This window comes from Mauremys mutica, chromosome 18, assembly GCF_020497125.1.
Source record: "Mauremys mutica isolate MM-2020 ecotype Southern chromosome 18, ASM2049712v1, whole genome shotgun sequence".
Taxonomy (NCBI): domain Eukaryota; kingdom Metazoa; phylum Chordata; order Testudines; family Geoemydidae; genus Mauremys; species Mauremys mutica.
In genome coordinates, this window is record NC_059089.1 from 458,828 (window position 1) to 486,664 (window position 27,837).

The following is a 27,837-nucleotide window of genomic DNA, read 5'->3' on the forward strand; positions in this document are numbered from 1 at the left end:
TCCTGCCCCTGGCCAGGCACTTTGGAGGTTTGAGCTACTCCCTGTGGATCACCCCACTCAAGGAGCGTTCGTTCTAGGCAGCAAGCCGGCTAGACAGGGAAACATCAGACGCTGCTCCCAATGCTACACTCGGTTTGCCAGAAATTAGTCGACTTTATGGCCAGAAGAGACCATTAGAGCATCTAATCTGACCCCCTGCATATCACAGGCCTCCTGTATGACACAATAGTGAGTTTATTACGCAGGATCCACCCCTCCCTCACTGTGAATAGTACATGAACCAGCCTTGTAATGGAGCTGAGATTTCCCAAGAACTTCAAGCAAAATACACCAGTTTCATAAAACAGATTTATTAACTACGGAAAGATGGAGTTTTAAGGATTATAAGTGGTAGGCATAAAAGATCAAAGTAAGTTACCATGGAAATTAAAGATAAATTCACAATCTAAACTTGACACCTGATTACACTAGGCCGTAGTTCGGTTATGCCACAGGAAGGCTTAATGCTCGAGCTGCAGTGCATGCTGGGCAGGCTTAAGGCCGGGCTCCCCATGGCAGGAGAGAAGAAGAAGACGACTTTGCTCACAGGCAGTGCCCTGCCCCCACTCCCAAGTCATTAATGGACATTCCAGGTCAGCCAGAATGGAGCAGCGGTTTTCACTGCACCAAGTCCACTTACGGCTTACAGGCAACTCCCAGACCCACCATGTCGGCCAGAAAGGAGCCCACTCAGCCTCGCCATTGCTGCTTTTCCTTCCCCCCAGAACCCCGCTTCTCCTGGGCTGCAAGGAGCCACCCCTGGGAAGCCAAGAGGCAGGCACAGGATTCTGCCTCCCAGCAGCCAACCGCACCTCCCCCGGCTTTGCAGAACGAATGGTGATGCTCTACTAACCCCACTTAGCCGCAATGATGTGCTTACTTTCTGCCCTGCCTTCCTCAGCTCGACTTTCCTCTTTTGCCCCATTCCTGCCTCACTTCCTCCTTTGGCAAGTCATGCAGAGGAGGCCAGCAGGAAGAGCCGGCCTCCACCGGCCAACCTCCAACAGCAGAGGAGGCCAAGCCACAAGCCTCCAAAAGGTGATACGCCGCACTCCTCTAGGTTCTCCAGCCTGATGCCAAGGTGCTTTCTCCACTGCTGTCAGCACCCTCTGTCATGCAGGGGTTGGAGTTATCCCACGGACAGGCCAATAGGAGAACGAGGAGGCCTTCCTGAACAGCAAGGGGATCTGGCAAAAGGAAGCCAGCATATTTCTGGCTGGTTTTGAATCAGGGACCTTTTGCGTGTTAGGCAAATGCGATAACCACTACACTACAGAAACTCCATCTGCTTGGCTCTTGCTCACCCTGGCACAGACCGATGGACAAACCTGGAGAAAGTGGTGGCAGCCCTTCAATAGGTCAGCTGGCAGAGCAGAGGACTGGAGCGGGCACTCAGGAAGTCGTCCTTACGTCACCCTTTTGACTCCAGCTTGAGGGAGAGCTTCTTTTTCTTCCCCTTGCTGACAAAGAGCAAGAGAAGAATGAAAGGTCAGGTGGGCCAACTCGGTGCAGAAGCCCATGCTGCCTTTTCCTGCTGCATAGCATGAAATGAGGGACTCATGGCAGTTAAAGGAACTGCTGCACTTTTAGAAAACATCCCACCCATGCACAAAGGGGGATAGAAGAGCCTGTTAGTCTAGCACGTTCCCAGCTGAACTACTTCAGCAGCTGCTCGGTTTCTTTTTGGCCTCCTGCTTTTCTGTCTGGGATGTTGTTGTCAGCTGTGGCACAGAAAAAGGACGTCATTGCGAGCGGCCCATGAAGACAAGATTCACTTTTGCCTTCCTTGCTCGGCTTTACTCGCTTCCTCGCCCTATTCCTGCCTTAGTTCCTGGGTTTCCTGAAGGCGACGGGGGGCCAGCAGTACCAGGAGGAAGTTGGGCAGCTAGACCCTGGTGGCAAAAGTCCTGCCGCCACTTGCCACCCCACTCTCTTCTCCCAGCGTCACATATTGGCCACCAGGGACTTGGGGCCCAGCAGCGCAATGGAAGGCAGTGGACAGAGCCACCCTCGCCTTGAAGCTCCGGCTCATTAAACCACATCTTCAGTCGCTGATGGCCAATGAGAGACCGACATCACTTGCTATTTTAGCACTTTAAAATGCCATTGGCCAATCTTTGGATCTCTTTAATGCTGCGCTTCAGTTCATGGGGGAAAGGAGAGAGAAGCGACCTTTCAACTAAAGGCCTGGGGTTAACATCCTAACGCTGTCTCCTACTGTAACACTATTTAATACCGACCCACCCTGTGCTGGTGAGTGCTCCATTGCTAGATGTTAGTACATTTCAGTTACTGTCAAAATTAAAAAGTTTCTATATGCTTAAAGAAAATGCATTTGTTTTATTTACTTATATATGGCATGAATAAATACAGGTTTACAGAACCTAGCCTGCAAATTTATCATCTTATATGACAGAGAAAATCATGCATTTGAAATTGTGCGTCAAAATCATGAGCTGAGCTACAAATGCAATGAAAAATAAGATATTCAAAATTTTAACATATCGGGGGGGGGGCACCGAAGACACATCTTGCCTGGGAGAGGCACTTGGTCTAGGGGAGGCCCTGTCAGGGAGAACAGGAGTTAGTGGCACACGCCTATTTTCAGGCTGTAATCTGTGGGCGCCCTGCTCTGGGGGAGGGATCGCGGCAGCCCAGACTCAGGGCTGGAACAGGCCCTGGATTGAGGGGGTGGCTGCAGGGTTTGCAGCGCTCTGATATCTCAGACAATGTGTCTCTCCCAAAGCCTCAGATCTGCGTCCCCCGAAGGCTCCTGCGCTGCCTCCGCTCCTTTCACAGTCTATAGCAAGGAGCAGCAGCAAGGGTCAGGGATGAGCCATAGGGCACTAGGTGGGTGGCCGAGGCTTCAGGAGCCCAGAGTGTGTGTCTGTCTGGGGCATTTTGGCTGAGACCTCAGGGACACATTGTGAGGCAGAATCCCAGGCATCTTATGAAAAGAGCATAAGGACGTACGAACGGCCAGACTGGGTCAGACTGGGTCCATCTAGCCCAGTATCCTGTCTTCCCATAGCGGCCAATGCCAGGTGCCCCAGAGGGAATGAACAGAACAGGGAATCACCAAGTGACCCATTCCCTGTCACCTATTCCCAGCTCCTGGCAAACAGAGACTAGGGACACCTTCTCTGCCCATCCTGGCTCAGAGCATGTCCTCCATGAATCGATTTAGCTCTTTTTTGGAACCCTGTTATAGTCTTGGCCTTCACAACCTCCTCTGGCAAGGAGTTCCGCAGGTTGACTGTGCGTTGTGTGAAAAAATACTTCCTTGTGTTTGTTTTAAACGGGCTGCCTATTAATTTCATTTGGTGACCCCTAGTTCTTGTGTTATGAGAAGGAATAAGTAACACTCCTTATTTACTTTCCCCACACCAGTCATGATTTTATAGACCTCTAGCATATTTCCCCTTAGTCAGCTTTTCTCCAAGCTGAAAAGTCCCAGTCTTATTATTCTCTCCTCATATGGCAGACACGCCATACCCGTTTCTGAACCGTTTCCAATTCCAGTACATCTTTTTTAAGATGGAGCGACCATATCTGCATGCAGTATTCAAGATATGGGCGTACCATGGATTTATACAGTGGCAATAAGATTTTCTCTCTTATTCTCTATCCCTTTCTTCATGATTCCCAACATTCTGTTCGCTTTTTGCCTGCCACTGCACATTGAGTGGATGTTTGCAGAGAACTATCCACAGTGACTCCGAGATCTCTCACTTGAGTTGGAACAGCTATTTTACATCCCATCGTTTTCTATGTAGAGTTGGGATTATGTTTGCCAATGTGTATCGCTTTGCATTGATCAACATTGAATTTCATCTGCCGTTTTGTTGCCCTTTCACCCAGTTTTGTGAAATCTCTTTTTAGCTCCTCCCAGTCTGCTTTGGACTTAACTATCCTCTGTAGTTTTGGATCATCCGCACATTTTGTCACCTCGCTGTTCAGCAGATCGTTTATGAAGATGTTGACTAGTCCCAGTACAGACACCACTAGTTACCTGTTTGCATCCTGAAAACTGTCCATTTATTCCTACCCTTTGTTTCCTGGCTTTTAACCAGTTATTGATCCACGTGAGGACCTTCCAGAGGTGAACGTAAGCTGGTACATTCCGGTATGGGGTACTGGCAAGAGCGGGTACGCTGTGCCAGCCCGGCCCGGCTTCCCCAGGCTGGTGATTTAAAGGGCCCAGGGCTCCCTGCAGCCTCCCAAGCCCCCCTGGCGGAGCCCCGGGGAGCAAATCACTGCCCTGGAACGCTGCTCTCTCCCGCGCTACCAACACAGAGCAGGGGCGGCGGGAGCTTCCTTACAGTGGGGGGGTCACTATTGTCTGAACTGTGGCACTCCCATGAAAACCCTTCCCCAAGGACCCACACTCACACCACCTCTCCCCCCGAGGCCACACCCACAGAATGCCTCTCCCCCCCCCAGACTCCCCCTTTCCCCCCTCCATCATTTGTCCTAACAGCCAGTTAAGAGTGGTGGGGCCACGGCCCTCTAAACCCCCTGTTCCAGCACCCCTGACACAGAGCTAAGCAGCAGCAGTGTGTGTGTGTGCGTGTGACAGAGGCTGCTGTGCTGAGCTGAGCCAGTGAGGGAAGCGGGGGCTGATGTTGGGGCTGCCCCCTCCCCCTGCCTCAGGCCTGGTTGCTTGCAGCAGCTGTCTGAACATAGAGACAGTGTGCCGACACACTCCCTCTCCCCACACACACACTCCCTCTCCCCACACACACACAGTCTCTACCCCGCCACGCACACTGCAGTTGAAAAGCAGCTGGCAATCTAGTAAGATGCCCGTGGAACGGTGGGATAGAGAAACCGGCATCATGTGATGCTGTACCAGCCCATGAGGCATTGCAAGCCCTTCCCAAAGCGCCCTGAAGCCAGTTGCACAGCTACCCACAGTGCACTGCTCTCTGTGGCCATCCCAGATTCTAGCCTGGATGTGCTCTGGTGACACAAGGGGCATAGTGTGGACATGCAGCAGCTGTTTAATTAAAACACTTTAAAGCCACATTACCCAATAGTGTAGACACAGCTTGAGAGTGAGACAAGACCCAGCTCCCTTGAAACTAAAGAGCCACAACTTTCTCCGTAGTTGGCAGGACTTGAACCTGCGCAGGGAGACCCCAATGGATTTCTAGTCCACCGCCTTAACCACTCAGCCACAACTACTTGGTTGAGATGTGTCTCTCACTGCACTCTAGTTCTGTTCTCACTGAGTGATCAATTCCAGTTGTTTCCTCAGACCAGCTCCCTCAGCACACACACTGCTGTGCCCTTGTGTAAGTGTGTCCATGGCTGAACTGCAAGAATTCCTGCTCATTTCCCTTCTGGCTGGAGCATGGTTAGAGTGTGTTTGTGGTCAATGACATTGCTGTAGATTGTTGTCCATTTCCTGCCTTGATCATTCAGACAGTCCCTTTCCTGCCATATCCCCAGCACATCAGTGAGTAAACTCAGCTTTTTATTCCATCCTTGATGTTTCATGGAATAACAACAGACGACTGAGGAAAGAGGTGGGCAGGGCGGGTCTCAGGGGAGGGGCAGAGAGGTGGGGGCGGTGGGCAGGGCGGGTCTCAGGGGAGGGGCAGAGAGGTGGGGGCGGTGGGCAGGGCGGGTCTCAGGGGAGGGGCAGAGAGGTGGGGGCGGTGGGCAGGGCGGGTCTCAGGGGAGGGGCAGAGAGGTGGGGGCGGTGGGCAGGGCGGGTCTCAGGGGAGGGGCAGAGAGGTGGGGGTGGGGGGCCGGGAGGGTCTCAGGGGAGGGGGTGGGGGCAGCAGGCAGGCCTTGGGGTAGGGGGTGGAGAGGCACAAGGAGGCCTTCAGGGAGGAGAGGCGCGAGCGGAAGGTGGACCAGCAGGCCTCAGCCACAGTGGAAGAGCGGGGGTGGGAAGTGGCCAATGGGAGTGAGGGCGGAGCACAGGTGGGGCCTGAGAGGGAGGAGAACGAGGGAAGGGGGTGGAGGGGGCAGGGCCGCCCAGAGGATTCAGGGGGCCTGGGGCAAAACAATTTCGGGGGCCCCTTCCATAAAAAAAAGTTGCAATACTCTAGAATCCTGTATTCTCATGGGGGCCCTGCAGGGCCTGGGGCAAATTGCCCCACCTGCCCCCCCCGGGCAGCCCTGCCCTCAGCCTCCCCTCGTAAGTCCCCTGCCCCCTAATCATTTTTGTTGCCCTCCCCTAGACTCTCTCCAATTTGTTTCTGTAGTGGGGGGGGGGCGAAAGCTGGACGCAATGCTCCAGATGTGGCCTCCCCAGTGCCGAATAGAAGGGAATAATCACGTCCCTCGATCTGCCGGCAATGCTCCTACTAATCCAGCCAATACGGCCAGGTACCCATATTGAATGCAGACCCAGCAATATTTGAGAAATTGGTTACTGTCCATTCAGGAGGTTATTTCCTACCTATTCACAAATAATGAAGATGCTCTAAGCGGAGGGGAGAGAGCTGTCCCATCTGTGTAGTTAACCCATCTCCCTGAGAGGTGGTAGCTATGTCGCTGGGGGAAGCTATGGGGGTGGGGGTGCAAGCTGTGGTGTTTACATGGATCTATAAGTTTAATCAAGCCCCATTTTTAAAAGCACTATGGTCTGGGAACAGAACAGGAGATGGCTGAGGCAGGGCCTGTCCTTCAAAATCTTTAAGATCTCTGACTTACCTCCACAGCAATTATGGGGGTATAGCTCAGTGGTAGAGAATTTGACTGCAGTTTGAGTGGTCCTTAGTTCAAATCCAAGTGCCCCTTTACAAGCCTCTTCCTTCAACAAAAATAATGGCATTTCTGTTATGTTCAGGAGTTCCACTGAATAGGGATCCCTGAAATGAATAAAAACACTCAATATTTTCCTGTGCAAATGCATAAAAACCTAGCAAACATGTCCCTTCACTGAAATCAGTTCCTTAAGAATCCTTATTGAGGTTGCAGGAAAAAAACATCCCGATGTGTAGAAAGAATAGTAAATATGGCAGGCGACAAGCTTGGCTTAACAGTGAAATCCTTGCTGATCTTAAACACAAAAAAGAAGCTTACAAGAAGTGGAAGATTGGACAAATGACCAGGAAGGAGTATAAAAATATTGCTCAGGCATGCAGAAGTGAAATCAGGAAGGCCAAATAACACTTGGAGTTGCATCTAGCAAGAGATGTTAAGAGTAACAAGAAGGGTTTCTTCAGGTATGTTAGCAACATGAAGAAAGTCAAGGAAAGTGTGGGCCCCTTACTGAATGAGGGAGGTAACTTAGTGGACAGAGGATGTGGAAAAAGCTAATGTACTCAATGCTTTTTTTTTTGCCTCTGTCTTCACAAACAAGGTCAGCTCCCAGACTGCTGCACTGGGCAGCACAGCATGGGGAGAAGGTGACCAGCCCTCTGTGGAGAAAGAAGTGGTTCAGGACTGTTTAGAAAAACTGGACGAGCACAAGTCCATGGGGCCGGATGCGCTGCATCCGAGGGTGCTAAAGGAGTTGGCAGATGTGATTGCAGAGCCATTGGCCATTATCTTTGAAAACTCATGGCGATCGAGGGAGGTCCTGGATGACTGGAAAAAGGCTACTGTAGTGCCCATCTTTAAAAAAGGGAAGAAGGAGGATCCGGGGAACTACAGGTCAGTCAGCCTCACCTCAGTCCCTGGAAAAATCATGAAGCAGGTCCTCAAGGAATCAATTCTGAAGCACTTAGAGGAGAGGAACATGATCAGGAACAGTCAGCATGGATTCACCAAGGACAAGTCATGCCTGACTAACCTAATTGCCTTCTATGAGGAGATAACTGGCTCTGTGGATGAGGGGAAAGCAGTGGATGTGTTATCCCTTGATTTTAGTAAAGCTTTTGATACAGTCTCCCACAGTATTCTTGCCAGCAAGTTAAAGAAGTATGGGCTGGATGAATGGACTATAAGGTGGATAGAAACCTGGCTAGATCGTCGGGCTCAATGGGTAGTGATCAACGGCTCCATGTCTAGTTGGCAGCCAATTTCAAGTGGAGTGCCCCAAGGGTCGGTCCTGGGGCCGGTTTTGTTCAATATCTTCATTAACGATCTGGAGGATGGTGTGGACTGCACCCTCAGCAAGTTTGCAGATGACACTAAACTGGGAGGAGTGATAGATACGCTGGAGGGTAGGACTAGGATACAGAGGGACCTAGACAAATTAGAGGATTGGGCCAAAAGAAACCTGATGAGGTTCAACAAGGACAAATGCAGAGTCCTGCACTTAGGACGGAAGAATCCCATTCACTGCTACAGACTAGGGACCGAATGGCTAGGAAGCAGTTCTGCAGAAAAGGACCAAGAGGTTACAGTAGACGAGAAGCTGGCTATGAGTCAACAGTGTGCCCTTGTTGCCAAGAAGACTAACGGCATTTTGGGCTGTATAATTAGGGGCATTGCCGGCAGATCGAGGGATGTGATCATTCCCCTCTATTAGACATTGGTAAAGCCTCATTTGGAGTACTGAGTCCAGTTTTGGGCCCCACACTACAAGAAGGATGTGGAAAAATTGGAAAGAGTCCAGCAGAGGGCAACAAAAAATGATTAGGGGGTTGAAGCACATGACTTATGAGGAAAGGCTGAGGAAACTGGGCTTGTTTAGTCTGCAGAAGAGAAGATTGAGGGGGGGGTTGATAGCTGCTTTTAACTACCTGACAGGAGGTTCCAAAGAGGATGGATCTAGACTGTTCTCAGTGGTAGCAGAGGACACAACAAGGAGTAATGGTCTCAAGTTGCAGTCGGGGAGGTTTAGGTTGGATATTAGGAAAAACTTTTTCATTCAGAGAGTGGTGAAGCACTGGAATGGGTTACCTAGGGAGGTGGTGGAATCTCCTTCCTTAGAGGTTTTTAAGCTCAGGCTTGACAAAGCCGTGGCTGGTATGGTTTAGTTGGGGATTGGTCCTGCTTTGAGCAGTAGATTGGAGTAGATGACCTCCTGAAGTCCCTTCCAACCCTGATATTCTATGATTATATGATTAGATGCTCTAATGGTCTCTTCTGGCCATAATTTCTGAAAAACTGAGTGTAGCATTGGGAGCAGCGTCTGATGTTTCCCTGTCTAGCCGGCTTGCTGCCTAGAACGAACGCTCCTTGAGTGGGGTGATCCACAGGGAGTAGCTCAAACCTACAAAGTGCCTGGCCAGGGGCAGGACATTAGCCCAGCAAGGGAGGGGTGTGGCAGTGACATCACAAAGGCCTTTTGCAGGACCTCAGACTATTGGTCCAAGGTGGTGGGGAGGTGGTGACCTCACAGAGAGATGATGACATCAGGCAGGCAGGACAGGGGCGAGGGGCCAGGGAAACCTCAGAGACCCCTGTGGCTTTGCTTCAGCAAGTCTCCTTCTCCAGGTCTCTCTTTGAGGACTGAGGGAGTATTCGGGTTCACGGACGTGAGCGCCACAAGGAACCTCTTTCGAGTTTTCTCCTTCCTTTTCAGTGATTTTACTAGAAAACAGCCGTCCCTGTTTAGAAGGTAAGAGCCTCCTCGAGGTTTGAAACCTGTTCAGTCTGATCCATCTGGTGACAGTTGAATTCTAGGCATGGAAAACAAGAGCTTAAGGAGGCCGAATTTTATTCCACACCTGGGATTTTGTCCCTTAGAATCACTGGGGACATTGGGGTTCGTCCTTTTTGTTTTACCTTTTCCTCCATCCATCCCTCCTTTCTCTTTATCTCTTGCCTCTTTTGTCCTTTCTCCTGTTCCCCTCCCAAGACCAGGAGGTGTGTGTGTGTGTGTGTGTGTGTGTGTGTGTGTGTGTGTTGCGGGGCAGTGCTCTGCAGCTCCCACTGTGGGAGGTCCACACAAAAATGTGGGGCTGAAATAGTGCTCGGGCAGTGATCCCCACCAATGACCTGGGCCATCCTTTGGGCTCTCTGGTGAGAACCCTCAGCCTCCCGTCCTCAGTCTCTACTCTGATTGGCTGAGCAGGGGGTTATTGACAGGGAGGAGACTCAGGTCTTGTTCTCTTTGAAGACCAAGGATATAAGTCAGAACCAATTCTATGTTTGATGGATTTTGCTGCTTCTCTGCATTAATGGTCTCTGAGCAGTTCATGATTCTCTCTAACATTGCAGTTCTCCTCAAATACTTGCTGAATAATTCCTGTGCACTGTTGTTGGTCTGTAGCTCATCAGAGCACTTTATTCAGGTCATTCAATGTCTGAAATTCAAGATCCGATGGTTAGTTTGAAAATCAGGGCTCTTGGGTCCTATTCCCAACTCTGCCGCTGACTGGCTGTGTGACCTCAGACAAGTCAATTCTTTCTCACACGTAGCTTCTCCCTCTTTCAAGTAGGGATAATAATGATCTACTCCTACCTAGCTCAACACACTCACTCTTCCCCAAGACACACACACTGTCTCTCCCCACACACACAGTCTTCACACTGCAGTTGAAAAGCAGCTGGCAATCTAGTAGGATGCCCATGGACCAACGGGAGAGAGAAACCTGCATCACTGAAAGTGCAGCCATGGAGACACCACACAGCAGCCTTCCCTAGCAGGGGCAGGGGGGCGAGAAGGGACATCATCCGAGCTCCCTGCATCCAGGTCACTTTCCTCAGCCGGGCTGCATCAGGGGAGGGCAGAGAGCTGCAGCTTCTGATGCTCCCCTCACAGCCCACCCCCGGTGGGGAAAGTGACCAGGACGCAGGGAGCACATAGTGTTGCTCCTCGCTCCCCCCAGCCTCTGTGGGGCCACGGAGGAGCACTGGGGCAGGGGAGAGCAGTGAGCACCTTTGCACGGCCACACGGTGCCCTTTGACCCCCTGGAGCCCTGGGCGGCTGCCGGGGGCCCCACCCCTAAGGCCGGCCGGGCTCCCCAGCACGAACAGCAGAGACACAGGGAGACTGGGCACCCACTGAGCAGAGGTAGCCTGGGCGGCTCGTAATGGAGGCTCGGGGGGGCTCAGCCTCCCCAAACCTTGCGTTGCCAAGGGGGCAGTGGGGCCCATGACTAGGGGCCCTGGTCAAATTAAGTCCCCCTGGAAAAATCTGCCCCACGGTGGTCCCAGGGCTGGAGGAGCTCCCACTCCCTGCTACGGCCCGGGGGCTGCAGCAGGGGCACAGAGCTTCTCTGGTCTCGGGGCCGCAGCGGGGCCGGGGTAAAGGAGTGACAGGGTGGGGCCAGTGGGGGAAGGGGTGGAACAGAGGTGACAGTGGGTGGGGCCGTGGGTGGAAGGTGTGGAAGGGGGCAGAGCCACACACAGAAGTGGGGGGGCAGGGTTCCAGTGCTGGGGCCCCCGCACTTGTTCTCCCTTTCCCTGGGCTTTGGCATCACTAGCCCCTGCTTAGTGAGTAGGGGTCAGTGGTCCCCAAAATGTGGGGCGTGACTCCTAGGGGGACACAGAGGAAGATTGACGGGGGCACCTCAGGGCCTGAGCCAGCCCCCATGGAGGGCAGGGAGGGAGCCCCACTCAGCCCCACTCTGTCCCAGCTCTTCCCCAACCCCACCCTCAGCCTGGGCCCCTGGCTCCCAGCCCGGCCTCGACCCCCTGACCCCCGTCCGCACCCCTCTCCCCAGCAAGCAACGGCCCCACTCCCAGCCCCGGTTCTTGACCGCGGCTTCCGAGGGGCCACAGCCATGGATACGAGGGCGCAGTGTGAAATGTTTGGGGACCACTGGGTTAGGGTGACGTCCTCAATCACTTCTCTGCAGTCCAATGAAAGCGATTCCTCACCCACCCCACCCCCCTCCGTCAGGACAGCCTAGGTACGTTCTGCTGCCCGTCACTCGTACAGGAAGGAGAATAACATTTCATTGCACTCAATCCTAAAGTGATTTGCAACCCACCACCATCCCAAACTGGTCATTTTGGGGAAGCGGTCCCATCATGCTGCATAGCTAGGCAGAGTAGGGGTGTCTGTGCAAACACGGCCTGTTCCTGAAGTCTTCCCACAGCTCATCACTAGATGTGAGGGGGGAGCTCATTCAGCCCCTGCTTATGCTTAGTATTGGGAAACTGCTTAGTGTCCCTATCTCTGCCGGACTTTGATTTCTCCTCCTGTCGCTGTTTTAGCAGCTCAGATGAGGTGGCCGAGTGGTTAAGGTGATGGACTGCTAATCCATTGTGCTCTGCATGCATGGGTTCAACTCCCATCCTCATCGGCTGCTTTTAGTCTTAACTCTCCTTTATAGACAACCATCTCCCCCCTTGGTACAATGACAGATCAAACAATGTTGCTTCTTGCAAACAAAAACCTTCTCAGAATCTCAGCTCCCCCCCCCCCCACTTGCTTCAAATAAAATGTCTAAATCCCGGATTTCTAGAAAAAATTCTCTAGTCCTGCATTTCTTAGCTTTTATCTCAAAAGGGAACAGCCTCATAATCTCCCCCAAACACCCTGGGACCTCCCCAAATAATTAAAATACCCCCAACCTGAGCAAGGCCACAACAGTGAACCAGACCTAGTGGCTAGGCCAAGCTGTTCTGAAGGAGGCAACTCAACCATTTTCTCTCTGCTTCCCTTGGCAACGTCTGACAGAAAACAAAATTCCCCAAACTGAAAATTTTCTGCTGAAAAACCACTACTAGTCTGTTTGGGGACTTTGGTTTGAATGTACTATTATTATTCTCTTCTGATTTCTGAATCAGTTTTGTCATCCAGGTGTATTTCCAGCTGTTGAGTTGTGGGGGAGAGAGGCTAACTCATGATGTCTCTACCCCCCCTTTCATAGTTTCTTCCAACTGGCTAGGAAGTACCTTTGCTAGGATGTGAGTCAAGCAGTGTCCATTGTCGCTGTGCTATCTCGGAGAAGTCTGCATTGTACACGGTTCCTGGGATAGTCCTTGGCAGTGTGGATCCCTTTAATGGGCCAGCAGCGGGTCTGGCTCCTCCATTGTCACACCTGAAAGGCTGGTGGTGGGCATTTCCCAACCTCATCTCAGTCACACACACAGAGCAAAACTTCCCAGCCAATGCTACACACACAATCCAACACAATAGTAATGTTCAACAGAACAAGACTTTTGAAATGATACCTCACCAGGCAGACTTTGTACAAACCGTATCATCATTATATGAGAGCGGTGAATATGGGGCTTCCAGGGTGCTGCTTTGAGCACAGCGTGCCACCCCTGGGCTGACATTGCAATGGAGACGTACCCTTAGAGTCCATCTCTCCTGGGATAAAGATGGCAGCAGGGCTGGCCTGGGTCATCTGACTTGAGCTCATGAAGCTAAAGCTGAGAGGCTAAAAACTGTGGTGCAGATATTTCTGTTCACACTGAAGCCTGAGTTCGGAAACCCTCACCCCTCGTGGGGTCTCAGAGACTGGGCTCAAGCCCATCTGTCTGCACTGCAATTTTATAGTCTTGCAGCCCAAGCCCCATAACCCTGAGTCAGCTGACCCGGGCTTTGCGACAGGTGCCCTGGGTGTGTTAATCACAGTGTAGACATAACATTAGGCTACGTCTCCAGTGCAATGAAACACCCACGACTGGCCCGTGTCACATTAATCAGGGTCATGCGGCTTGGGCTGTAAAGTTGCAGTGTCCGTGTCTCGGCTCAGGCTCAGTCCCCTGCTCCAGGAGCCCAGAAGGTTGGGAGGGAGTTTAGCAAGTGGAAATGGTAAAACCGCAGGGGAGTATTACCCTGGACTCATGGCATTTCTCCATTGGTCTTTCTGCTCTGGGGCAGGGACAGAAACATGTCCTGCTGCTTTTGTTATTTCAAAGGGCGGGTTAGGATTTTCTTTCTCAAACACGGTGCACTAAGCAGGACTCAATCCTCAGTGTAAATAAACAAGCCACCAACACATCAGGGATTCCAGTAACGGGCAGGTTTTCTCTGGGCACTGAGATTTTTCAAGGAGTTGGTGGCTCCTTTCTTTCCTCACCCTGGAGTAAACTCAGCTTTTTATTCCATCCTTGATAATTCATGGAATAACAGCAGCAGCCTGAAGAAAGAGGACAGTGAATATCTCACTGCCAGGGGTCAAGGTGGCCACGTCCCCTCTGTTTGACCATTGCCATTGCAGGAGAGAAGGTGTCAATGAAATCAAATGCCCTGGCTCAAACAAGCGACACAGGAAGATTTTGCTGTTCATGGATCCATGCAAAGGAAATTGTGTCTCTGTGTGAAAATAGGGAGGGAAACGAAACACCCACATGGTGGCATCTAAGGCAGAAGGGACCCCAATAGGATTAGAACAGGATAAATTCTCAAGCAGCATGTTTCTTACTTTGCCCAGCTGTCAATTTTGATTATTATCAATGGAAATATTTTGCCATTGGGTTGTGCGTTTACACTGAAATTGACATTTACCAACAAATACGTAATTCTTCCAGTCCTGCCTAGTCTGCAGTTGGTGAGTTTAGAAGGACAGAGTCACTCTTCCCTGTCCCCATGCCAGGCCTGGGCTCTCCATGCTGCCCACTTCCCACAATGCTGGGATCCTTCCCTGACCTCCCCTCAGACCTCTGCCCCCCACCCCCACTTCTGGGACCCCCTCCCCACACTGTCCAAATGCCCTGCTTCCAGGATCCCTCCCCATTCCCTTCCTCCCCTCTGAGCAAAAGCTCTGCACTATTCCCACACTGGGAATTGAACCCAGGCTACTGAGGTGAAAACCAGGAATCCAGATCACTAGATCACATGGGAGAGAGATTGGGCTGTTTGTCTACTAAGCCAACCCCTCCTGAGAGCAGCAGTGCCACCCAGCAGGGGTTGTACACAGGGCTACATTAACCCTTCAGGTGCTGAAGTTTCCCCTCTATCCGTTCCCAGTGCCTGTGATCAGGAAACAGACATCAGGGCTCCCAGGTGCTGCACAGATCATGACTGAGATCGGGACCCCTTATTGCGCTAGGTGCTGTACAATCCCTGGCCAACACTGGGCTACCCAGGGGGTTCCCCTCAATTTCCCTGAGCCTCTGCTGTCCAACTGCTTCTGACTCCATCTGGATCACCCCCCCCCCCGCAAAAACCCACCTTTCCAAACAGTCCTTCTTTCCCTGCCCCCTAATTCTGCTTTCACACCCTGGGCCCATCTCCTCTCTTCATCCCTCCCCCACAGGTGATCAGAGATGGAGGCAACTTCAGCCACTGGAGCCAGCCCCAGCGAGCGCTGCAGCCCGCCCGGGGGGTGTTTGCAGACACAGGAAGGAGCAGCTGGGAGCCCGGAGGTGCTGGGAAGAAGGAGGCAGGACCAGGAAAAGAAAGCCCAGAGTCGGGGGCAGGGCAGCTCCTGGGGGCGGGGCTTGTGGCACAGCCCGGGGGCGGGGCAGCTCCTGGGGGCGGGGCTGTGGCACAGCCCGGGGGCAGGGCAGCTCCTGGGGGCGGGGCAGCTCCTGGGGGCGGGGCTCTGGCACAGCCCGGGGGCGGGGCAGCTCCTGGGGGCGGGGCTCTGGCACATTGTGACGCAGGAGCCCGGGCTCAGCAGCTGCTCCCTGGTGGCCACGTGCTGCCAGCAGCGCTGGAACCGCCCGGGCCGGAGCGGAGCCGCTGTTCTCAGCTGCAGCAGGAGCTGCACCCGGCCCCGCTGGGCTCCAGGTGGGGACAGAGCCTGGGGCCCGGGGCTCCCCTGGGGGCGGCTGGCGGGAGGGGAGGGGAGAGGCCAGAGCTGCAGGCGGGGAAGGGCGGGGGGGCAGGCGGGGGGTTGGTCGGTCTCTGGGCACCAGGGGAGCCCCGGGGCAGAGTGTGTGTGTGAGTGTCCCGGGCCCAGGCGTGCGCATGGGGGGAGCCCTGGCACCCCGATGCCCTGAGCCCCGGCTGGGGCGGGCTGCTCCTCCCCCCTCCCGTGGGGGCTCGGGGGGGAGGAGGCTGCGGCGGCTGCAGGCGGGTGCTCGGCCCCCCCCGGGAATGACCCGCTGCTGGCAGCTTGTGGTGCCTCCTCCGCGGAGCTTTTCCCGGGGGCGGCCTGGGCACAGCTGCGATCAGCTGTTTGCTGGGCAGGCAGGGCCGGCTTTAGGAAGTGCGGGGCCCAATTCGAACAGTTTTGATGGGGCCCCGGCAGGGATGACTTAAAAAAAACCCACCTTTTATTTCTTACATGTATTATTTACATGTATTATTTACTTTCCATGACTAGATACATAACAACAAAATTATATATTACTACATAATATTGTATATGGCTCTTTTCTTACTCCCACTTGGGTACTTTCTACCAATATCTCTTGATCTCTTGCCCATATTGATAGAAGCCACCACATTCTAAAAGAATATTAATTATACATTTTCACTTTCATATTAGGAAAATAATTTGTTTTGATAGTTATACAACTGATTTTCTTCAATAATGTTTATTTTATGCCCCCTCCTTCCCCCCAGCACCGCCCGGCCCCGTGGAAACACTGCCCCCACCAGCGCCGCTCGCCTCGCAGAAACAAACCCTCCTTCCTCAGCGCCACCCCATCAAAACAGCTGTAGGCCAAAGAGGAAGGTTTGAGGGGGAGGTGGGAGAAACGGCACCCATAGGCAAAAAGAAGTATTCCATTCTATGCATCCGAAGAAGTGGGCTGTAGCCCATGAAAGCTCATGCTGAAATAAATTTTTCAGGTGAAAGGTGCCACAATTACTCCTGTTCTTTTTGCGGATACAGACTAACACGGCTGCTACTCTGAAACCTGGCACACATAGGGTGACCAGATCACAGCAGTAAAATAGGACCCGCCCCCTCCCAGCTCGGCTCCACCATCACACCCCTCCTCACCCCTTAGTCCCCCACTGACTTGCTGCGTCCCTCCTAGTCCGTCCCCCACACACCAATCGCCTCCTTTCACTTTCTCCCTCCCCTGCCAGAAACCTCCATACCCGCCCCTAAACCCTCCGCTGGCTCACTGCTCGCCTCTTTGCCCACTTGCCACTTGCCCACCCGCTCACCCCCGACTCGCCGCTGCACCCCCCCCCAGTATATAGCCTTATTCAAAGACCCAGGGGTCACTATATTACTGCACACAGCAGTCAATCAATGCAGTTGTAGATAAATCTCTGCATTATGCATTTTTGTATAACTTTTACATGACTTTGAATTGAACCTTAGTAATATGTTATAGCAGGCCCCTAAGGTAGTATAATTAAGGTAAAAGAAAAATGTCTTTTTGCTAGAAGTAGAATAAGATCTTCTCTCCACTTGGTAATCAATTGCCCTATTGAATGAATGAGGTGTGAATGAGGAAGGCGTGGAAGGCAGCACCTCCAGACAGCTGCAACCCTTGGAGAGGGGCTGGGAGCCAGACCAAGGAGCTTTGCCCAGGGCTGAGTGGGACGGAGTTTGGGTGCTGGGTGCAGGCTCCGGACTGGGGTGCAGGAAGGGTGGAGGGGTGCAGGCTCTGGGAGGGCATGCGGAGGGCTGGGTGCAGGCTTTGGGACAGAGTTTGGGGGCTGGAGGGTGGTGTTCGGGGGAAGGGACTGCCATGTAGCTTCCTTCCTCCCCTGTTGTCCCTCACCATAGCCTCAGTGGGGGATGGAGCTGCCCCTTGCCCAGTGTTTGCAGGAGTAGTGGCTGGGGGGAAACCCAGTCAAACTCTGGTTTTACTCTTTCACTGATGGGTCACTTAAACCCCTTACAAACTCCTTCCCGCCTCTCTCACTCCCCTTTTCTACTGGGCTTGTTTGATCTTTTTGGTGGAGCCAGATGAAAACCACAAACCCCAGTGAGAGCAACAGGCTGGAAGACTAGACTGAACCCACCACCCAGCCTAGTCCATCCCAGAGCCGAGGACTGAGGGCAAATGTCCCCTCACCCCCAGGCCACCTGCTTCCACTCCTGGCCTCTCCCAGCGCTGCCAATGATTCTGTGTGGCTGCATCGGGTGGGATTTCAAGCAGACCCCTCAACCCCCCGCTAAATTCACCCCTGTTTTGGGACCACTCTGCACCAAGAGCACCTACCTTCCCTGCCCTAAAGCTGCTGGATGGCTAGAAAGCTGAGCTGGGCATTTGATTGATCTAGAATATTATCATGCCCCCCCCCAAACCTTAATATCCACAAAGCTTGGGGGGGGGGGCTATTCCACCCCAAGCTGATCTATTTCATTGTTGCAGGGCAAATGAAGGAGCCATGGTTTAATGGAAATATTCAGCCCCTACAGCGGTCTTGCAGCAGGGAAAGCAGAGTTGATGGGAAGGGAACTGGTTTGGATAGGAGCCCCCGTCCTCCTCCTTTGCAAATAATTTGGAGAGGGGAATCTGATCACTCAGTGCCTCAGTTTCCCCTCCTGCGGGGGAAGGGGGGAAAGGGAGTTAAAAGTCTCAGCCTGCCGTGTTGCAGACCTTTTGCATTCTCCCCTCTTGATGTATTTGGTTTCCTCCTCCAAACCTGCCTCTCTCTCACCTGGAGTTCACAGCACTAAGTACCGGCTCGGGGCTTTTTTCCTGGGTTACATGATCCCAACTTTAGTTTTGAAACAGACACAGGCAGGCACAAGCTCACCCTCAAACAGCAACACCACATAAACCACAAAACCAGCCCAATATTACAAACCTACGGGGAATCGCAGGATCAGACACTCACCGCTGGAAGCCCCAGCAGCTGCTCAGGTGAGTGAGGTCCACTGCAGAGATTCCTGTCTCCCACCGGGCCAGAAGCTCCCTCCTGGTCTCCTCCAGGTGAGTGCTGGGGGTGGGGGAGGGGGAGGGGAAGTAAGGCTGAAAAGCACATGTGCCTTCTCCCCCCTCCCGACCTGCAAGTACAGCCAGGGGCCGCCTCTGCCTCAGCCGGCCAGCGTCTCTAGTTGCCTAGCAACAGCTGCTGCTTCCGGGAGACGCAGAGCTTTGCTTCCGGGAGAGACGCTGCACCGCGGGGCCCTCTCGGGGCGGGGCCCAATTCAGGGGAATCGGGCAAATCGGCTTAAGGCCGGCCCTGCAGCTATTGAATGTCCTCCCTATGCCCCTTGTGTCCCCAGAGCACATCCCTGCTAGCAGTTCTTGGATGGCAACAGAGAGCAGTGCACTGTGGGCAACTATCCCACTGTGCAACTGGCTGCAGGGTGTTTTGGGAAGGGTTTGCAATGCCTCACGGGATGGTACAGCATCACATGATGCAGGTTTCTCTATCCCACCGTTCCACGGGCATCTTACTAGATTGCCAGCTGCTTTTCAACTGCAGTGTGCGTGGCGGGGTAGAGACTGTTTGTGTTCTGGGGAGAGACAGTGTGTGTGCTGGGGAAGAGTGAGTGTGTTGAGCTAGGTAGGAGCAGATCATTATTATCCCTACTTGAAAGAGGGAGAAGCTAAGGCTGAGAAAGGAGAATTGACTTGTCTTAGGTCACACAGCCAGTCAGTGGCAGAGTTGGGAATAGGACCCAAGAGCCCTGATTTTCAAACTAACCTTTGGATCTTGAATTTCATACACTGAATGACCTGAATAAAGTGCTCTCAGATGAGCTCCAGACCAACAACAGTAACAGGAATTATTCAGCAAGTATTTGAGGAGAACTGCAATGTTAGAGAGAATCATGAACTGCTCAGAGACCATTAATACAGAGAAGCCACAAAATTAATCAAACACAGAACTGGTTCTGACTTATTTCTTTGGTCTTAAAAGAGACCAACAAGGACCTGAGTCTCCTCCCTGTCAATAACCCCCTCCTCAGCCAATCAGGGTAGAGACTGAGGACGGGAGGCTGAGGGTTCTCACCAGAGAGCCCAAAGGATGGCCCAGGTCACTAGTGGGGATCACTGCCCGAGCACTATTTTTGGGTGGACTTCCCACAGTGGGAGCTGCAGAGCACTCCCCAGCAACACACACACACACACACACACACCCCCCTCCCTCCTGGTGTTGGGAGGGGAACAGGAGAAAGGACAAAAGAAGCAAGAAATGAAGAGAAAGGAGGGAGGGATGGAGGAAAAGGGGAAACAAAAAGGACAAACCCTAATGTCCACAGTGATTCTGAGGGACAAAATCCCAGGTGCGCAATAAAATTCTGCCTCCTTAAGCTCATGTTTTCCATGCCTAGAATTCAACTCTCACCAGATGGATCAGACTGAACAGGTTTCAAACCTCGAGGAGGCTCTTACCTTCTAAACAGGGACGGCTGTTTTCTAGTAAAATTACTAAAAGGGAAGGAGAAAACTCGAAAGAGGTTCCTCCTGGCGCTCACGTCCGTGAACCCGAATACTCTCTCAGTCCTCAAAGAGAGACCTGGAGAAGGAGACTTGCTGAAGCAAAGCCACAGGGGTCTCTGAGGTTTCCCTGGCCCCTCGCCCCAGTCCTGCCTGGCTGATGTCAGCATCTCTCTGTGAGGTCACCACCTCCCCACCACCTTGGACCAATAGTCTGAGGTCCTGCAAAAGGCCTTTGTGATGTCACTGCCACACCTCTCCCTTGCTGTGCCAATGTCCTGCTCCTGGCCAGGCACTTTGGAGGGTTGAGCTACTCCCTGTGGATCACCCCATTCAAGGAGCGTTCGTTCTAGGCAGCAAGCCGGCTAGACAGGGAAACATCAGACGCTGCTCCCAATGCTACACTCAGTTTTTCAGAAATGAGTCGATTTTATGGCCAGAAGAGACCATTAGAGCATCTAATCTGACCCCCTGCGTATCACAGGCCTCCTGTATGACACAAGAGCTACTTTTGGGGCAAACACATTCCAGAAAGGCATCTAGTCTTCATTAAATGACATCAGGAGATGGAGAATCCATCACTTTCCTTGGTAGCTTGTTCCTGGGGTAAATCATCCTCGCTGTTGAATCTTTGTGCCTTAGTTGTAATATGAATTTGTCTCTTTTCACCTTCCAGACATTGGGTCTTGTTATGCTTTTCTCTGCTAGATTAAAGAGCCCTTTAATATCCAATCTTTTCTCTCCATTAATGCACTTCAACACTTCAGTGAAGTCACCTTTCAATCTTCTTTTGATAAGCTGGACAGGTTGAGCTCTTTCAATAGCTCCCTAGAAGGCATTTTTCTCCAGCCCTCAGAACATTTGGTGGCTCTTTGCTGCCCCAGCTCCAGTTTCACACCATCTTTTTCAAATGAGGACACCAAAACTGAAGGCAGTATTCCAGTATCAGTCTCACTGATGCCGTGTCACCTCCTGTAACGTTATTGACATAATCTGTAACTGTATAGATCACCGTTGCGACTGCTGTTCTATATTTGCAGCCAATATTGTAGAAAGGTTGTTGTGTAAGGGGTCTATGGAGAGGTTCTGATTGGCTGATTATAATGATGCCATCTCCAGATGTGTATCATTTTTGAAGTTGACGTTATGAATATTGGCTCTGTGCTGCCCGTATTTCAAACTTGTGCTCTGCTTCCAGGGAACACCCCAGCCAGACAAATTGGTGTCAGTTCTGCCTAGCCTGCTTGATGGCCCATTAAGGACCATCAGCTACACAATCGACCCATTGAGAGAAGGCAGATACGCCTTGTGACTCAGTAAGCTATGCAAGGACCTGCCTATGGACAGAACTCTAAGGTTTTTCTATGCCATGTGCTTAGGGAGATGTATTTTCCATGCCCTGGTTCCTCACTGACCCAGAGAGAACAAAGGAACAAGAAAACAAAAACCTTCCCCCACAGATTTGAAAGTGTTTTCTTCCCTTATCGGTCCTTTTGGTCATGTGCCAACCAGGTTATCTGAGCTTTTTAACCCTTTACAGGGTATTTTATGCTACCTGTAGCTATACATTTATGACACCCTGTAAATAGCAATCTGCAGAATCTGATCCTGAGAAAGGGCAGGGTGAAGGGAAGTGGCTTCAGCAGATTTACTGAGCATGCTCAGTTTATGTGAACAGGCTCAGTGCACCATAAGTAGCAAATTCCTACACACAGCAGTTTCTCACACTACACCTGAGGCAGCATTAGGCAGGGGCTGCATCGCTGTCCAGACCCCACCCAACAGCAGATCCCCAGGGGCTGCGAGACCCTCAGCTTCTGGGACCTGTGTGTGGAGTCTCTCTTCTGCCCACCCAGGGCTGCCTCACCTCGGCTGGGCACAGAAAGTGCTTCAGTGAAAGTCTGTCCCTGGAGCAGCCCCTCTGGCGCCGCAGCAGCAGCCCGGAGCTCAGCCCCGGCTCCCAGCGCACACTGGAGGCAGCAGCACCAGCAGTGTCTGGTACCTTCCAAAGCCCGGCCACCAGGAGCTGCCCCACGGCTCTTTTCCTTGTTTTTCCTGCTTCCTTCCTACCAGCCCCCCACTGCTCCAGCCCCTTCCTGGCTCCTTCAAGCCCAACCCAGGCTGCAGCTGCCACACTCACTGGGCCAGGGACTGTCTGAGGCGGGAACTAGCCCCATCTCTGCCAGAGCCCCACCCCGAGGAGCTGCCCCGCCCCTAGGCTGTGCCAGAGCCCCGCCCCCAGGAGCTGCTCCGCCCCTGCCCTGTGCTAGAGCCCCGCCCCTGCTCTGTGCCAGAGCCCCGCCCCCAGGCTGTGCCAGAGCCCCGCCCCCAGGAACTGCCCCGCCCCCAGGCTGTGCCAGAGCTCTGCCCCCAGGAGCTGCCCCGCCCCCAGGCTGTGCCAGAGCTCCGCCCCCAGGAGCTGCCCCGCCCAGTTTGGTTTGTTTTTTTGCCGGGGTGTGTGTGTGTGTGATCCAGATGGAGTTAGAAGAAGTTGGGCTGCAGAGGCTCAGGGAGATTGAGGGGAACCCCCTGGGTGTCCCAGTGTTGGCCAGGGATTGTACAGCACCTAGCGCAATGTGGGGTCCCAGAGCCGTAACTAGCTATTTTTGCACTCAAAGCAAGAATATAAAAGTGCCTCCCCCCGCTGTGCCACCCAGCCCCCTTGAAACAACGTCCCCAGCACTGCCCGCCCCAAAGAAACAAACCCTCCTTCCCCAGCGCCGCCCCACCAAAACAGGTGTGGGCCAAAAAGGAAGGTTGGGGGGAGGGGGAAGAAATGGCACCCATAGGGTGACCAGATCACAGCAGTAAAATAGGACCTGCCCCCTCCCCGCTCGACCCCATCATCACACCCCTCTTCAACCCCTAGCTCCCCGCTGGCCTGCTGCATCTCCTCCTAGTCAGTCCCCCACCCACCACTCGCCTCCTTTCACCTCCTCCCTCCCCGGCCAGAAACCCCCATCCCTGCCCCTTGAGCCCCTGCTGGCTCACTGCTCACCTCTGTGCCCACCTGCCACTTGCCCACCCGCTCGCCTCCGACTCGCCTGCCCCCCAGTATAAAGCCTCATTCAAAGCCCCAGGGGTCACTATATCACTGCACCCAGCAGTCACTCAGTGCAGTTGTAGATAAATCTCTGCATTATGCATTTTTGTATAACTTGTCTATGACTTTGTATTGAACCTTGGTAATATGTTATAGGGGGCCCCTAAGGTAGTGCAATTAAGGTAATAGAAAAATGTCTTTTTGCTAGAAGTAGAATAAGATCTTCCCCCCACTTGGTAATGAGTCGCCCTGTGGAGTGAATGAGGTGGGACTGAGGAAGGCAGCACCTCCAGCCAGCTGCAACCCTTGGAGAGGGGCTGGGAGCCCGACCAAGGCCAATCAGACTTGGCAGTGGGCTGGCTAGAGAAGAGCCGACACACTGATGGCCTCGGGGGTTAGGAGCAAGCACCTTCCTGTGGGAACCCCTCTGTGCAGCACTGGGACAACCCCCAGCCCAGAGAAAAGCAGCAAAAAGGACCAACAGACACTGTCCCAGATTTTGAATCTGAGAGATTTGCCCCTCTCCATCCGCCGACTCGTGGCTGACCTCCTCACCCCCCCCCAAGTATGGACCCCCCAGGGGTCACTATATTACTGCACACAGCAGTCAATCACTGCAGTACCAAACATTAAAATACTGAAAATGGTGCCCCCCCGCTCCATCCACCGACTCGCCGCTCGCCTCCTCACCCCGCCCCAAGTATCAGTGGCAGCAGGTTTGTAGAAGTTTTGGTGGTGCCCAGACCACTCAGAGCCCCCCCCCGCAAACTCTTCCCCACACTTGCCTAAGGCTCTGCAAGGGAGTTTGAGTGGGGGAAGGAGGTCTGGGGTGCAGGCCCTGGATTGGGGCAGGGGATTGGAGTGTAGGATGGTTGAGAGGTTGCGCTCTGGGATGGAGTCAGGTGCAGGCTCTAGAATGGAGTTTGGGTGCTGGATGCAGGCTCCGGGCAGGGGCACAGAGTCAGGGTGGCTCTAGGCACCAGTAAAGTAAGTAGGTGTCTGGAGCAGCCCATTTGCAGGGGTGGCAGCCGGCAGGGATCCAGCCTGGGAGCTGAGAACCAACAGGGAGCCCTGGGAGCTGTAGTTCCTTGGTTAGCTCCCTGCCTAGAGCCAGCCCTGCAGCAGGGAAAGAACCAAATTTCCCAGCATTCCCTTGGCTGCTATCAATAGGAAAGGGAGGGGGAGGGAGTATGGTAGCTGAAACCTCATGCTGCAGCTTGCTGAGAATGGAGAGGGGGTGGCACTGTGAATGGGGAACAAGTGTGCCCAAGGAGTAGGCGGCTTCGGCCCAGAAGCAGCAAAATTCATCAAACATAGAACTGGTTCTGACTTATTTACTTGGTCTTAAAAGAGAACAAGGACCTGAGTCTCCTCCCTGTCAATAACTCCCTGCTCAGCCAATCAGGGTAGAGACTGAGGACGGGAGGCTGAGGGTTCTCACCAGAGAGCCCAAAGGATGGCCCAGGTCACTGGTGGGGATCACTGCCTGAGCACTATTTCAGCCCCACATTTTGAGCACTCTCCCGCAACACACACACACACACACCCCTCTCCCGGTGTTGAGAGGGGAATAGGAGAAAGGACAAAAGGTGAAACAAAAAGGACAAACCCAAGTGCAGAATAAAATTCTGCCTCCTTAAGCTCGTATTATCCATGCCTAGAATTCAACTGTCACCACATGGATCAGACTGAACAGGTTTCAAACCTCCAGGAGGGGAGCTGTGGGGGAAGCTGTTTTCTAGTAAAATCACTGAAAGGGAAGGAGAAAACTCGAAAGAGGTTCCTCCTGGCGCTCACGTCCGTGAACCCGAATACTCTCTAAGTCCTCAGAGAGAGACCTGGAGAAGGAGACTTGCTGAAGCAAAGCCACAGGGGTCTCTGAGGTTTCCCTGGCCCCTCGCCCCTGTCCTGCCTGGCTGATGTCAGCATCTCTCTGTGAGGTCACCACCTCCCCACCGCCTTGGACCAATAGGCTGAGGTCCTGCAAAAGGCCTTTGTGATGTCACTGCCACACCCCTCCCTTGCTGTGCCAATGTCCTGCCCCTGGCCAGGCACTTTGGAGGTTTGAGCTGCTCCCTGTGGATCACCCCACTCAAGGAGCGTTCGTTCTAGGCAGCAAGCCAGCTAGACAGGAAAACATCAGACGCTGCTCCCACTGCTACACTCAGTTTTTTCAGAAATTAGTCGACTTTATGGCCAGAAGAGACCATTAGAGCATCTAATCTGACCCCCTGCATATCACAGGCCTCCTGAATGACACAAGAGCTACTTTTGAGGCAAACACATTCCAGAAAGGCATCTAGTCTTCATGAAATGACATCAGGAGATGGAGAATCCACCACTTTCCTTGGTAGCTTGTTCCTGTGGTGAATCATCCTCGCTGTTGAATATTTGTGCCTTAGTTGTAATGTGAATTTGTCTCTTTTCACCTTCCAGCCATTGGCTCTTGTTAGGCCTTTCTCTGCTCGATTCAAGAGCCCTTTAATACCCAATCTTTTCTCTCCATTAAGGCACTTCAGCACTTCAGTGAAGTCACCTTTCAATCTTCTTTTGATCAGCTAAACAGGTTGAGCTCTTTCAATAGCTCACCAGAAGGTATTTTTTCCAGTCCTCAGAACATTAGGTGGCTCTTTGCTGCCCCAGCTCCAATTTCACAACATCTTTTTCAAATGAGGACACCAAAACTGGAGGCTATTCCAGTATCAGTCTTGCTGATGCCGTGTCGCCTCCTGTGACGTTATTGACATAATCTGTAACTGTATAGCTCACCGTTGTGACCACTGTTCTATATTTGCAGCCAATATTACAGAGAAGTGGTCGTGGAAGGGGTCTATGGAGAGGTTCTGATTGGCTCATTATAATGATGCTATCTCTAGATATGTATCGTTTTTTTGTAGTTGACATTATGAATATTGGCTCTATGCTGCCTGTATTTCAAACTTGTGCTCTGCTTCAGGGAATGATCCCTTTGTTTAATTGATGAAAACATAAACTAGACACTTAGAGGATTGGAACTGATTTCAGCGGATGGACAGCTTTGCTAGGTTTTTATGCATTTGGACAGCAAAATGTTGAGTGTTCACATTCATTTCAAGCATCCTTGTATGGTGGAGCTCCTGAACATAATGGAGAATGGAAATGAAAATGTTTTTCTTTTCTTTAAGAGGGCACCTGGGTTTGAACAAAGGACCACTTGATCTGCAATCAAACACTCTACCCCTGAGCTGTACCCCCAGTGCAACAGAAGTATGGAATCGTGATCTCCAGGACTTTGAAGGACAGACCCTGCTTCATCGAGCTCCTTTGCCATTCCCAGACCACAGGTGGTTTTAAAAATGGGGTTTGATTAAACTTCTTAAATGTGGTAAACACCACAGCTTGCACCCCCACTGATATAGCTTCTCCCCATGACAGAGCTGCCACCTCCTGGGGAAGTGGATTGACTACACCAACGGGAAAACTCTCCCCCCTCAGCATGGAGCAGTGGTTCTCAAGCTGTGGATCAGGAAAGCAAAGTGGGTCGTGACCCTGTTTTAATGGGGTCACCAGGGCTGGCATTAGGGGCTGAAGCCAAAAGTCTGAGCTCCCCCACCCAGGGCTGAATCCCTCAGGCTTTGCCTTCCCCCCACTGGGGCTCACTCTTTGGCACTCCCCCCCCCACGAGTGGAGGGGCTTGGTGCTTGGTTCCTCTTTCCAGGGCTACGTATTAAGTTATTTTGGCAGAAGGAGGTTGCAGTGAAAGGACGTTTGAGAAACCCTGGCACAGAACATCTCCATTACTGAGCTGCAGCAGCATAGACTCACTGTTGGAAATATTGACCTGACCTTAGCCTCTGAATATGTCTAGGCTTGGCTCCCTATGGCACTGTTGTGATCAGACCCTGAAAGTGCAGCCATGGAGACACCACACACCAGCCTTGCCTAGCTGGCAAGGATCAAACCTTCACAGAAAGACACCCATGGTTTTCTAGCCCAGCTACCTAAGGCCTCAGCCACAACCAGTTAACAGAGGGGCCTTTCTACACTCTGGTTCTGTTCTCACTGAAGGGTCATTACAAATTGTTTGCTCAGACCAGCTTCCCCAGCACACTCACTGCTGTGCAGCTCTGTAAGTGTGGCCATGGCTGAACAGCAAGAATTCCTGCCCATTTCCCTACTGGCTGGAGCATGATGAGGGTGTGTTTGTGGTTAATGACGTTGCTGTAGATTGTTCATTCCCTGCCTTGGCAATTCAGACCGTCCCTTTTCCCGTTGTATCGCCAGCACCTCTTTGATTCCAATAACAGGGGCAGGTTTTCTCTGGGCACTGAGATTTTTGAGGGCGTTGGTGGCTCCTTTCTTTCCTCACCCTGGAGTAAACTCAGCTTTTTATTCCATCCTTGATGACTCATGGAAAACAACAGCAGCATGAAGAGGAGAGTGAATATCTCACTGCCAGGGGGAAGGTGGACGCATTCCCTCTGTCTGACCATTGCCATTGCAGGAGAGAAGGTTTCAGTGGAATCGAATGCCCTGGCTCAGACAATAGACACAGGGAGGTTTTGCTGTTCATGGATCTGTGCAAAGGAAATTGTGGGTCTGTGTGAAAATGAGGAGGGATATGAAATGCCCATGTGGTGGTGCCTAAGGCAAAAGGGAACCCTAGAGGATTAGAATAGGATAAGTTCTCAAGCAACATGTTTCTTATTTTGCCCATCTGTTAGTTTTGATGATTATCGATGGAATGATTTTGCCATTGGATTGTGCGT

General features: G+C 52.4%; 2 non-coding genes across 2 annotated transcripts; one reads left to right on the forward strand and one right to left on the reverse strand.

Annotated features, from left to right (window-relative positions):
- Nucleotides 1–5,144: 5,144 nt before the first annotated feature.
- On the reverse strand, nucleotides 5,145–5,226 carry TRNAS-AGA. Its single transcript has one exon. It is a non-coding gene; the product is annotated as a tRNA-Ser (tRNA).
- A 6,835-nt stretch (nucleotides 5,227–12,061) lies between these two features.
- On the forward strand, nucleotides 12,062–12,143 carry TRNAS-GCU. The gene has a single exon. It is a non-coding gene; the product is annotated as a tRNA-Ser (tRNA).
- Nucleotides 12,144–27,837: the final 15,694 nt, after the last annotated feature.